This window comes from Saimiri boliviensis, chromosome 5 (genome assembly GCF_048565385.1).
Source record: "Saimiri boliviensis isolate mSaiBol1 chromosome 5, mSaiBol1.pri, whole genome shotgun sequence".
Classification (NCBI taxonomy): domain Eukaryota; kingdom Metazoa; phylum Chordata; class Mammalia; order Primates; family Cebidae; genus Saimiri; species Saimiri boliviensis.
In genome coordinates, this window is record NC_133453.1 from 17620483 (window position 1) to 17635083 (window position 14601).

Here is a 14601-nt window from a genome sequence, read left to right on the forward strand (position 1 = left end):
CCCAAAGTGCTGGGATTACAGGCATGAGCCACCACAGTCTGCCTTCTTTCTTTTCTAAATTTCTCAGCCTCAGCTATGTCTTTCTCAGCAGTGTGAAAATGGACTAAAACATATGGCAATAAACTAGACAATTGAGTGCTGACATATTTTCTCCCCAACTTGACATCATTTGACCTCAGATAGAACTCAAAGCAGTGAACTTAGTTCTATGTGACTCATTCCTTCTTCAGTCTCCTTAGTTTGTTCAGATCACTGAATTTTGGAATGACTGTGTGATGAACAAAGCAGGATTCAAGAGCCCCATCAACCCACACCTCTGTGCTTTCAGTATCATAGGCATCCCTTTCACAAGGTTTGTTTGCTGATTCATGAACAAGACCCCGTGAAATAAACCTCAGTTGGGACTAGTACTCTTTTTCAGTTGGGCCAGACTTGGCTCAAAAGTAATAACAGAGTCAATGCTGAAAGCAAGTTTGACAAGAATATTTTAATATGTTCTTTTTTAAAAAGTTGAGGGTTTTTTTTGTTTCTGTTTTTGTTTTTTGGTTTTGCTTTTTTGTTTGTTTGTTTTTGGAAATAAGTTGATGCTTTCGTGACCACATACACTTTCCCAATATGTTTTCACATTTAAATTAATTCCAAGATCAGCCATTTTTATTTAGACTCACTTATCTTTCTCTTTACCCATGTGTTTGTTCTTTGGTGATGTTAAATTCTATTTTCATTTTAGCCACTGAAGAGAACAAAGCATGGCTGACCATGAAAGACAACCTGAAGCTATTTTAAACAGTGTTGTTTATTACAGACAAAGCAAACAAGTTTCAACAGGTACAAGAGTATTAAAAAGCATCTAATAGGATTGACTACTTGTTTGTGTAGCATACTGATGTGTGCTCTTTCTATAAAGTACACAAAAGTAAATAAATGTTTGTAATTAGGTTTTGTATTAGAGTTTTAAATCCAAGTTTATATTTAAAGAGCTATTGGTTTATAAACTGTGAATCTGTTCAGCAAATGGAAATCGATAATATGTTTTTGTTGTTAATAGGCGATTTCTGTTATGCAGTCAATTTTTTTAACCAAATTGACTGGTTATTTGGATTGGCTCTCTCAATCTTTGGTTCATCATCCTTCTATTTAGAGAAGTTGGAAAGCTAAAAGCCTGGTGTTACCCTGATTCCCTTGCTGCTAGATTCCTGAATAGAGCTTAGATTCAGTCAATTGATGAACTTTCATGGGATTTGAAAGACAGGAGAATGTAGGTTGTGATTATTCGATAGAGTGTACATGGACAATTAGGCTCTAAAAGAAATGAACTTTAGCAATGGCTGGATTCCACCTTCCATCCAGGTTGCCAGCTTTGTGGATGGAAATGGCTTTGAAATTAGCAGCAGTGGTGATAGTGATATTAACTTCCTGACCTTGCATCACAGCTACATCGGCGAGAATTTGGAAGTGAGTTCCTTTGTCTGATTTTGTAAACACCTCATCTTCTGTTTTACTGAAGTAATTTCTTTCTTTTGCATTGAATACTGCCTGATCATAAGTGTTAAGTCATATCTCTCACCTGTGTACAATTCAATGCAGTATTCTTAATTTATCATTCCTATCTAGGAATCTTTACTTGGCTGTCTCTTGCCTTACCGTTGAGTATGCCAGGAAGAATGTATAAGACAAGTTATTTATGAAATTCACTGAGAATGCCCTGCCTGTCTGGAACTGATGCTACTTGTACCCTTTATCCTTGACTTTCATTCACTCCACAAATATTTATTGTTTGTCTACACTTTGTGAAGTGTTCTACTAAGGGCTGGGAATTCAGTCATGAACAATATAATAACCATTGACCTTGCTAAGCTTATAATTTCCTGGGAAGACCCCATGAGCAAGTATTACAATTGTGCTAATAATAATAGCTTACATTTCTGATGAGCACCCCAGGAGATTCTGAGGCACGTTGTCCACAAACCAAACTTTAAAAAAAATGAAACTTAGACTTCATTAATATGTTCCCTCTAATCACCAATCTGCTGGTAAGAATGAATTTAGAACCAGAGGGCACTAAATAGCATCCTCGACATTGAGCTAAGGAATTGCAAAAGCGTATATGACTGGGATATTTGTTGAATTTCTTTGACAAACATTTCCAAACACTGGTTTTTCAAAATGCGGTCTTCACAGTTTCTGTTGTGCAAATTTTGTTCTTTTTTGCTTGCCTGTTGTTTAGCAGCCGTTACTGGTAAAATATCGCCTTTAATTTGAAAGCAAGAGAACATGTTTCATTGTTGAAATTTCATCTTTGCTAACAGCAGCCAACATCTGGGTTTACCAAAGTTGAGTTTCACACTTGATTCTCATATTAAATATTAGTAAAGATTAATGTATTTCTTATTTTTTAAATAAGATATCTTTCTTCTCTCTTCCAAGGAGACTTTCCACTTTCAAGTTTTATGTATTGCTGTCATTTTCATCATCATCACTGAATTATTATGACTTTGCAATAAAGGAAATCCATCCACAGAGCCATGCTGTTTGTGTCTTTAAATACAACAAAGAAATATGTTAAATATTTATAATATACAAATAGAGGCTCTAATGTTTTCTTTCAACCCTTAATTGATTGACTCATGTACACTCTCGGATGTACCCACCCATCTTTAGAAACCCATGCAGTAGAGGACAAACTTGGTTGGCTTATGACTTAACTTTTCTTATAGTAATTTGTGACTTTTATTCACACAGAATACTCCCGTTGGGATAAACTTAATTTCTTACCTCTGAGTACCACTGTCGTCCCCACATTATTCACTCAACAAATATATATACATGTATATATGTATACACACACACACACACACACACACACACACATATATATATATATATATATATATATATATATATAGAGAGAGAGAGAGAGAGAGAGAGAGAGAGAGAGTTTACTATATGCCAGCAATAGTTCTAGGTCCTGGAGATATATAAGTGAACAAAACAAAATTCCTTTCTTCATGGAGCTGGTATTGTAGTTGGAGGTGAACAGACCGTGAATAAACTAATAAGCAAAGATGTAATAGATCAGATAAGCACTGCAGAATAAAATAAAAGAGTGAAGAGGAGAGAGTGCTATGGCATACCATAGCCAGCTGCATGGGCTCTTAGGAGCCAACTGTGTGCATGTCTTCCCAAGTCAGCATTCAATGATGTCATGTTGGCAGTTTGAGATTGGCCATTGTGGGGGTATTCACAGCACAGAAATTAATAAACACTGCAAATCAGGTCTTTTTTCCCCCAGAAAGACAACAGTCCAACAGTGCCATAAACATATCCATTAACTCCAAAAGTTTCCTTCCCTCCCTTCCTTCCTCCCTTCCTTCCTCTTCCTTTCTTGCTTTCATTATTTTTTGGTGATAAGAACACTTAGTATAAGATACACCCTCTTAGCTTTTGTTATCATTATTTTTTTAAAGTGACCAAGTTTTGTCAGTTACTCTGGTGTAAACTGTTTGATGTGTGTGTGTGTGTGTGTGTGTCTGTGTTGTAAATTATTTATATGTATATTTTACTTTTTTTTTCTTTGAGATGGAGTCTTGTTCTGTTGCCCATGCTGGAGTGCAGTAGTGCAATTATAACACAAACTTTTGGGTTCAACGGATCCTCCTGCCTCAGCTTCCTGAATAGCTGGGACTACAGGCATGCACCATTGTGCCCAGCTAATTTTTAAAATTTTTTGTAGAGGTAGGATCTTGCTATGTTGCCCAGGCTGGTCTTGGATCCCTGGCTTCAAGAGATCTTCTCACCTTGACCTCCCAAAGCAAAAATGTACTTTTTTTTTGAGACAGAGTTTCACTCTGTTGCCCAGGCTGGAGTACTGTGGCATAATCTTGGCTTACTACAGCTTTGCCTCCTGAGTTCAAGAAATTCTCCTGTCTTAGCCTTCTAAGTAGCTGGGACTATAGGCATGCACCACCATATCAGGCTAATTTTTTTATTTTGTAGTAGAGATGGGGTTTCGCCACATTGGCCAGGCTGGTCTTGAACGCCTGACCTCAGGTGATCCACCCACCTCAGCCTCCCAAAGTGCTGGGATTACAGGTGTGAGCCACTGTGCCTAGCAAGAATGTGCTTCTTAATTGTACACTTAAAATGTGTGTAATTCCGTGGCATTAAGTATATTCACACTGTTGTGAAACTAAACTGCTATTTCCAGAACTTTTTCATGATCTCAAAAGAAACTCTGTACCTACTAGGCAATAATTCCCCATTCTCCCCTCTCCCCCGTCCTTGGTAACCTTCATTCTACTTCCTGACTCTATGAATTTACCTATTCTAGATATTTCATGTAAGTGGAATGATATAATACTTGTCCTTTTGTGTCTGGCCTATTTCACTTAGCATAATGTCTTCAAGGTTTATCCATGTTGCAGCATGTCTAAACCTCTCTAATATGGGCATGGGTGCGAGGATCTTTCTTCTAAAGAGCTCTTCTACTTTCAAGTTTCATGTTTTCAGCAACATGATCATTATCATCATTGAATTAGTATGACTTTGAAATAAAGGGAAGTTACCCCCAAGACCATGCTGTTTGTGTCTTTGAATGTTATTTTTGACATATGAATGAAGATAGTTAGACACTCATAGCATTAAGTGCTACCGAGAGTGACAAGTGAAACAGAGTGATCCTCTAGTGCAGGTGTCCCCAAACTTTGTACACAGGGGGCCAGTTCACTGTCCCTCAGACCGTTGGAGGGCCGCCACATATTGTGCTTCTCTCACTGACCACCAATGAAAGAGGTGCCCCTTCCTGAAGTGCGGAGCGGGCTGGATAAATGGCCTCAGGGGGCCGCATGCAGCCCGCGGGCCATAGTTTGGGGACGCCTGCTCTAGTGAAATCAGATCCGCAATGTGAATCATCTGGACAGTTTGGCATAAAAGAGCTCATTTAGCAATTTCCCATTCTTGTCATGCCTTATACGAGAGTTTAAAGGAAGTAAATAACCATTCAGTATTGAACACGAACAGCAGCTCTGAGCTCAAGCTCAGGCAAGAACTGTGTTCAGGGCTGGGCACAGTGGCTCACGCCTGTAATCCCAGCACTTTGAGAGCCCGAGGTGGGTAGATCACCTAAGGTCAGGAGTTTGAGATCAGCCTTACCAACATTGAGAAACCCCATCTTTACTGAAAACATAAAATTAGTCGGGTGTGGTGGTGCCTGCCTGTAGTCCCAGCTACTTGGGAGCCTGAGGCAAGAGAATCACTTGAACCTGGGAGGCAGAAGTTGCAGCGAGCCGAAATTGCGCTATTGTACTCCAACCTCAGCAGCAAGAGCAAAAACTCCACCTGAAAAAAAAAAAAGATCTTTGTTCACTCACTGGAAATGAAGGCTATAGGCTGACTACATTCCTGTGCTCTGAAGAGAGTGGTCATGCCACCCAGCCAAGGAGATGGGATCTATCTATAAAGCTGGGAAGCAGCATGGTTTAGAAGCTCTAAAGTTAGGCTCAGCTTGGACCCAGATTCTGGCTCCATCACTTGACATCTTTGTGGCCTAGGACTACTTACTGAACTCTCTGAGCCTCAGTTTTCTCAACTGTACACTGGGGATAATATTACTATTTACCACAGAAGGTGGTAATGAGGATCAAGCAAGGCAATAAAAAAAAAAAAAAAAAAAAAAAAAAAAAAAACCACAGAGCTTCACATAGTGCCTGACATAAGTTAAATGCTCAAGAAATATTAGTTGTGAATCAGGGGTGATATTTGAATTGTTTACTAATTCAAATGAATAGAGACCCACCCAAACTGTCACTCCCTGGAGGTCTCTGCTGTGCCTAATGTCATACTTTGGTAACTGAATGGTGGGCAGGACCTGGGCATAGGCAGGAAGGCAGATAGCTTTTGGGAGGCTTGAGGCAGCTGCTATTAACCAGCTGGTCTGGAAATATTTCAATATTTTAATAACTTGCATGACCATCCCCGAGTCTCAGGCCTGGCTGTTATTCTGATGATTATTCTTGCAAAGGAGCATTATTCTGGAGGCATGAATGCATCACATTATATAGCTTCTCTATGCTGATGACTCACACATTTGCATTTTCAGTTCTCTTCTGCTCCACTGCCTGCTTGACATCTCCACTTGGCTGTCTCACCGGCAAATCAGACCCAACATTTACAAAGCAGAATTCTTGATCTCCTCCACAGAGGTCCCGCACCGCCTCCTCTTTCTACCTCAATTAATGGCACCAGAGCCCTGGTGCTTACCCTGAGTGTCTCTCTCTTCATGTAAAAGGGGCTCAAGGCCTGGTGGCTCATGCCTATAATCCCAGCACTTTGGGAGGTGAGGTGGGCAGATTGCTTGAGCCCAGAAGTTCTAGACCAGCCTGGCCAGCATGGTGAAAACCAGTCTCTACTAAAAATAGAAAAAGAAGTCAGGCGTGGTGGCATGTGCCTCTGGTCTAAGCTACTCAGGAGGCTGAGGCATGAGAATCACTTGAACCCGGGAGGCAGAGGTTGGAGCAAGCCGAGATGGTGCCATTGCACTCCAGCCTGGGTGATGAAGTAAGAACCTATCAGAAGGGTCTCAGCAAGTGCATAAATGGACATGTGGTTCCTCACCATGGCTACAGAGTTAGCCTATGCAATGTGGAGCTGGAGGCCATCTGGAAGAGTGAATCCCGTGCAAGTGCAGACACACAGGACTAGACTCAATCCCTGCCTTGCCATTTGCTGGCAAGTCTCCAGACCATCATGGCCAAATCATTTTCCTATCTAAGGAGAATAACACTCTGCAGGATGACTGTGTGCATCCAGGATAATATACATGAACTGACTGACACCTAGTAGGCACACATAGATGATGTTCTCAGATTTGTTATTACTATTATATCAATGGCCAGTGTCATTCAGATAAAGGGCCAGGAATCTCCAGGACAGGCCAGCTGTCCAGGAAGTGAGAACTCTTCTCTGTTTTCTTTTCTTTACTCACAGAGTTGCCGTCTCTGATCTTGAATCTCTCACATTGCACTTACGTCTGTGTTTGCCTAGAGCGTCTTTCCTCCCATGCGTTCTCTCAGAACTTTTTTCCAGTGTCTCAAACCCTCCCCTTTGAAATTGAAAAGATAATATTTTCCACTAGTCAGGCAGGAATGTTTGGAGAGTTAGGAAAATGGTGCAAAACTTGGACATAGACAAAAGGCAATCATTATGGACTGGGTATTTTTGTCCCCCCCCCGCCTCAAAATTCACATGCTGAATTCCTAAGCTCTCAGTGTGATGGTATTTGGAGGTAGGGCCTTTGGGAGGTGACTAGGGTTAGATGAAATTATAAGGGTGAGACCCTGATAATAGGATTAGTGCCCTTATACGAAGAAACATCAGAAAGCTTGCACGAAGCAAGCACACAGTGGGATAGCAGCCACATAAAAGCAAAGAGAAGGGCCTCAGAATAAAATCTATGTTGCCAGCACTTTGACCTTGGACTTCCAGCCTCCAGACAGAATGACATTTCTGTTGTTTAAGCTGCCCAGTCTATGGTATTTTGTTATGATGGCATTACTGAGTATCCTTTCAGGGCAGTGTTGCCTGTTGATAGTAATCCTATTCCTCCTTGGATTATCTAATTTTCTAGGGGATATACAGTGCTTTGTCCTTCTCTTCATTAATGATTATGCAATTTCACAAATCTATAAAGGTAGAAATTAGCTTGAAGAAAACTGAGAGCAATGCAATTTGTGTTTGAAGGCAAAGCAAATAATTCCTGTACATAAAATAGATCATCCAAAAGTTACAGTTTATTATCTACTAGGACATTTGTCAGTTTTATAACTGTTAGCAGATTTATTTCAGCTTTCTGTTGACTGTCTGACTCAACTCCCCTCTGAATCAGTGTCAATATCTTACTGGTTTTCTCATTAATTAATGAATTGAATGGAATATTTGACACATTCATTTTGCATTTATATGAGAATCACATTTGAACTTTCTGAAAATTATACTTTAATAGGAGCAGTAATGAGTTAGTGTTTAGAGAATATAACTCTCTGGGTGAAGTGTGTTGCCTCATTGATCAGCATTATAAGAAAGAGTACTTGCAACATTCAAAATTTCTTTCTGAATAGTGTCTATCCTTCTAGGTTATATTTCAGTGTCTTTCATGTACCTTTGAAGCCATTCTGCCGATACTTTTTTTGAGGAGCACATAATGAAAATCTGAGTCATTAAGGAATATTTTCTAATGGGCAATGCTATGGATCAGTTTCTTTTAGACTTTTGAAAAATAACTTTTTCACCAATCGCTGTCTTTCTTTCCAGGGCAAATGAGCTGCTTTAGATTCAGTGTACTGAAATAGGACATTCTATTTGCTACCATTCGGCTAAGATGGATAAAATGTCACCAGAGTAATTTGTGGTTGTTAAATTTTTGATTTCTCTAGTTCCACAAATTAGTGGAAACAAATCAAATGTCAGCCACCCTTGACACCTTATTCCACCCCAGCCAAACTATGGAATGCATGCCAAGATAAATGATAGACAAGTAGTGCTCAGTGACATAGTAAATTATGATGATTCAGTTTTTTCCCCATCATTCTTGTTTCAACACTTAACTGAGTATATAGTTTTCTCATGTGCACCAGAAAAAAACAAATTTATAAAATTAAGGTGGAACAGCCAATTCCTTAATGCTGAATTTCAGGTTATGAAAAATTCTCTGGAGTTAAACTACTGACAGAGGGTACTTTATTAATCCTTAGTAAATTTTTTTTTTCTTCCCTCTGCACAAGTTTAACTGCAGTCACTTTTGGTGGTTAATAATAATAATAAATTAACTCCTCTCACAGCCCATGCTGTTTTTTGTCAGCCCTTGAACATTATCACTACTCATAATCAAAGGCATTCCACAGTGACAGCCACATACTGTCCATCAATAATGATAGAAGCAATGGAAACAGTCCCTATAACATCATTTCCCGTGTAATTTTAGACATGATCCTCACCTTTATGGGGGTTACATTCTAGAAGATGACACAAACACTAAACAAGTAATTAAAATTCTGTGGAATGTCATGACCCACTCTCTCAGGCTCAGCACTTCTTAACATTTTTCTAACATCGTCTTTAAAAAAAAAATCACAAAACTACCCAGACTGATTAATTACTACTTACCAATGGCTGCTGCATGTGTAACACTGGGCTGGTTGGTGTTATTAATACTTGGATCTTTGATGATTAATCAAGACAAAGCCCATGAACACCCAGGAATGGCTATGCTAGGGGAAATTACAAATAACTAGGAAGGAATGTGGAGACGTAGTTCAAATGGTACAAACTTGCAGTTATGTAGGATGAATCAGCCTAAAAGTTCTAATGTACAGTGGGAAAACGATAGCTAATAATATTGTATAGACTGGGTATGGTGGTTTACACCTGTAATTATAACATTTTTGGGAGGCCAAGGCAGGAGAAGAGCTTGAGCTCAGGAGTTTGAGACCAGCCTGAATGACATGGTGAAACCCCAACTCTACAGAAAACGCAAAAAAATTAGACAAGCAATGTGGCACGTACCTGTAGTCCTGGCTACCAGGGGGGCTGAGTTGGGAGGATCCAAAGAGCCTGGCTGGGAGGTGAAGGCTGCAGTGGGCCAAGACTGCCCCACTGCACTCCAGCCTGAGACAGGGCAAGACCCAGTTTCAAATATATATATATATATATATATATATATATATATATATATATACATAAATTCATACTTTATATATATAATGTAAATTTGCTAAGAGGGTAGATTTGAAATGCTGTTGCCCCCCCCCCCCACACACACACATACACACAAAGTAACTATGTAAGATGATAGGCATGTTAAATTGCTCATTGGTAGTAATCATTTCACTATGTATATGCATATCAGACTATCATGTTGTACATCTTACATTTAAAAAACAATTCAAAAGTCCCTAAATCATTGGGACACAAAATGAATATAGCAGATATGTACCAATTAGGGAACAGAACTCCATCCCCTCCATGTGTTATTTGCAACTGAGAAAGAGAGAGATCAGTGTGTGCTGATGTCATAAAGAAGAGATTCATGGGGGAAGCAGAGCATGAACCAGGCAAAGAAAGATGGAGAGAGGATAGTTAACTGGATGCCACCCAGGGGTCAAACAGCATTTTCTTCCACAAACTCTTTTAGAAGGCTTGTTATGTGTCAGGAACTGGTCTCAGTGCTTTCGAAATGCAAACTCATTTAATCCTCGTGATAACTTTATGAAGTAGTTACTAGTGTTATCATGTCCATTTTACAGGTGAAGCACAGAGAGGCTAAGGAGCCTGTTGAGGTCACACAGCTGGCAGTAGAAAACTATGATTTAGACCTGGGGAGGCAGACACCACTGATATGCTTTTAACCACTGTGCTATGCTGTATCCTTGGCATCAAGCAAGGCATGACATCTGGAAAGGAAACTGAGCTACAGGGAATCGGTTATATGTAAACGTATGGTGATAATAGACGATGGACATCCATGTGACCCTTTGGGCTTGCAAAAGCAGAGATTGTTTTGAGAGCTGGTAGCTGGAGTTACAGATTCAGAAGCGTCATCTACCAAGAGGCACAGGTGAAGCAAAGGGTAGTTTGCATAAAGAGCAAACCTTAATTTTTCCTCAAATGGGACACTTATTAAATTCTGCCTATTGACAGTCCTTAGGCAGAAAAGAGCTTTTTCATTGCCTCTTAGTGGCAGTTTTCTAATAGACTGCAAATCAAAGTGAGGGAGCATGCAAAGATATTTGCAGTTGTGAAATATACCCATGGAGTGACACAGGTCCCCACGGTGTCACTGTGTCCAAAGCAATCAACACATACATAGGTACTGCTGATTAGGAGGGAAAAGGCTGTCTTTGAGGAGCAGCCAAGCTTCCATTTAGGATATTTATTGTTTTGCTGTGAGAGCAGGGCCTCAAGTTATTGAAGGAAACAGTTTAAGGCCTTTTTCATACCCACTGCAAATCAAATTGTTAAAGAGTGCTGAACTGCTGCTCTCATTATTCTGATTAACAATTCAAAACCCGATATTGAATTATTCACAGTGTTTAAATAACTTATCATTATTCACAGTGTTTAAATAACTTATCAATGTGAACAAAAGTAATGTGAAACTTGTTGCAATTAGAAAAGCTTACTTAAAGCTTGTAGAGAAATATTCTAAATGAAGTCATATTGCCTACTGGAGATGGAGTTTCTGAAAACCAAAGAAGAATCGGAGAAATGGAAGTCCAAGAGGGGTCAAAAAACAAACAAACAACAACAACAAAAAAAACCCATGTATGTGAAGATACTTTAGTGTGTCCACATGATTTTGGAATGTTTGAGGGAGCCTCAAGCAGAAGTCCTCTGAAGGTTTACCACTGCCTTTGGAGAGTCTAGTTAATTAGGTCAATAAAAGAAAGAAAATTTAAAACAATATGATATCTTCAGCTTTATTTACTGGAAAACTGACAGGAATGGTGGACAGTAATGTGTAAGTAATCAAAAGTTAAAAAAAAAAATACTGGCTGGGCGCAGTAGCTCACACCTGTAATCCCAGCACTTTGGGAGGCCAAGGCAGGTATATCATGAGATCAAGAGATCGAGACCATCCTGGCCAACATGGTGAAACCCCGTCTCTAATAAAAATACAAAAATTAGCTAGACATGGTGGCACATGCCTGTAATCCCAGGTACTCGGGAGGGAGGCTGAGGCAGGAGAATTGCTTGAACCCGGGAGGCGGAGGTTGCAGTGAGCCAAGATCGTGCCATTGCGCTCTAGCCTGGGCAACAGAAAAAGACTCCATCTCAAAAAAATAAATAAATAAATAAAAATGACCCAGGGGCAGTAAAACCAATCTAAGGAAGGCGAAACTGGCATCATCTTGAGTGCAGTGTCTGAGGACTGGAGAAACCCTGAGGCTCCTTGATTGTTTTATATTGTCTGCTTGCTCCTAGATTTTCTCTAAACCATTTTCTTATTCTCAGATCCTCAAAGGGGAGAAAGAGGTTTGGGGCAGATGAGAGACCACTCCATTACTAAGCATGTTGAAATACAACAAACACTATTTATCATGTACTACTGAGATGATTGGGTCTCTGGTTCCAAAGCTGAACATTAGCTTGCTATTGTCTCATAAAGAGCTCACAGTCATGCCGGAAAAGCAAAATAGCAGATGCAGTAGTAGTTATGCACAGGGTGTCCAGAAAGCATAGCAGAGGGACGGAGCTCTCTTAGGTTCCAGATGGCTGGAGACTCAGAGGTTAGATGGACTCACGGTTCCCAGTGTTGAGGGCTCACATGGGTGGAATGAATAAGTCACTATAGCAGTCAGCGTCCTTAGTTTCAAGCAACACGTATTAATGGGGGAACTTAGGCAGCAATTAATGGAAGGCAGCTCTTTCCAGAAATAAAGGGCCAGAGGGGCAGGCTTCACAAATGGGCAAAAGTAGGAGAGTTTGGAAGATAAGGTCAAGGCGAAGTTATCTCACCATACTAGTTGGTGTGGGTAGCTATCATTGGCATCTTCCCAGAGAGACACTTGTCACCATGCCACTGGACCCTGCTCCACATCTTTGAAAGTTGGAAACTCTTACCAAGAGTCAAAGGGCTGGCTGGGAGCACCTGATTGGCTAAGCTTCAGTTACGTGGCCCAATCCCAGATGTCAGGGCGCAAAGTTGAGAAATATCTCATGTCCTTTGTTTTGCAAAGCGCAGCTCCTTCCCAAACCTGCCTCTTACCTATTTGGGGGTTTCTTCACATAGGAAAGATATTTGGTTGCTGGGTGACCAGCCTCCTCAGCAGCACCCTCATCTAGCCAAACACCTTGTTCTTCAGCCATGGGGTATCTGGGCCGACTGCACAGACAGAAGTACACGTGCGTGCACCCAACTTCCCGAGACATACCTTGTTGCTCTCTCGAACCAACCTCCACTACTGCCTAGAGGTGCTAGAGGAAACATTCTTTGTGGTACATTGTCGTACCCAGATATTTAGAATCCTCCAACCAAAATTCCAGAATGAATTCCTTAACCTGAACAAATCCTACAAAGCTCTTCAGAAGTGCCAGATGGTGCCACTCCTTCCCCTTTCTCTTGCTGCTGTAGAAATGTATTATAACGTGGGTGAGTTAAACAGAAGGAATTTGTCTCACAGCTCTGAAAGATACAGGCCCAAGATCAAGGTGTCAGCAGGACGAGGTCCTTCTGAGGGCTGTAGCTGTCACAGAGAAATGTGTTCCCGCCCTCTACCCTTCTTTTTGTGGTTCCCTGGCGGTCTTTGCTCTTCCTCAGCTCCTGCTGCATCACCCTAATCTCTGCCTTCCTGTTCCCATGGCCATCCTGTTCTCCCCATCCACCTATCTGTGGTCAAATTTCCCTTCTCCTTTTAGAAGCACACACATTAGATTAGAAGCTCCCTACTTCAGTATGACTTCACATTAACTAATTTTACCTGCAATGACCCTATTTCCAAATAAGGTCTCATTCTGAGGTACTGGGGACTTCAACATATGAATTTGGGGTTGGGGAGGGCAGAATTCAACCCATAACAACCAACTAACCAACTGACCTACCAGTCACATATATACAATTTTTCTTTTTCAAAATATTTGGCACAGAAAGAGTTTAGTGAAACAAGGTAAATGAACAAGTAAGAATAAGTCAGTAGGAAGGGAAAGCTCTGCATTGTTGAAGGCATGGCCACATTCAAACTCTTTGGTTAAGATCTAAGCCACTTACTGTAAATGGACATGCTCATGTGAAGTCTGGGGCAAGCACACCAACAAACAAGCAGGGAAGCAAAAAGCCAGGATAAATCTCAATGCCTCTTAGGAGTATTCAGTCCATCGACCAAACAACACTCAGCTGAAGACTAGACCTTCCACTCTACCAGCACCTACCTTCACCTGCCACAAAGGGTACATGTATGTAGTCTTCACTGAATTAGATATTTGTAATTTAAAAAATATTCCTTCTGTTATATCAATCCATTCAAACACCATCATTGTTCACCCTCTGCTTTTTTTTTTTTTTTTTTTTTTTTTTAAATTTTAAGATAAAGTTGCTCTGGTGATGTTCAAGGCCCTTCATCCTCTGGCCTCACGAAGCCCACCTAACCTTATTTGCTTCCCCTCCACGATTTTCTGCTCCAGTGAGGCACCTTTTGGCAAATACTAATGATGGCCTTCGCTATTCCTTCTCTTCCCCTTTTTTTCTCCTGTTCAAACACGTGCAGCCTTTCTTCTTCCTTTAAGTTACTGTTGGTTGATTTCCCCTTTGAATTGTGGCATTGTAAACTTTCAAATGTCTCAGCTGTGTTGTGGGCTGACGTCTGCCACTTTTTCAAGTGCTTCAGCTATGACACTACAAATATTTATACATTCTTTGGTCAAAAAGAGAGTTTGGCCTTATACTCACATCTTGAATCTCCCTTGATTTCAGCTCTTCCTGAGCAAAACTGACTCTCAACAGATCCTTGATTGGAAGGAGGTTTTTGGTCAAAATTCTGACCTTTCCTCCAGATACCTTGGTTAAGGAAACATGACTGCAATAGCTACTGTGGTGTCTTTGAGAAAAGTCTA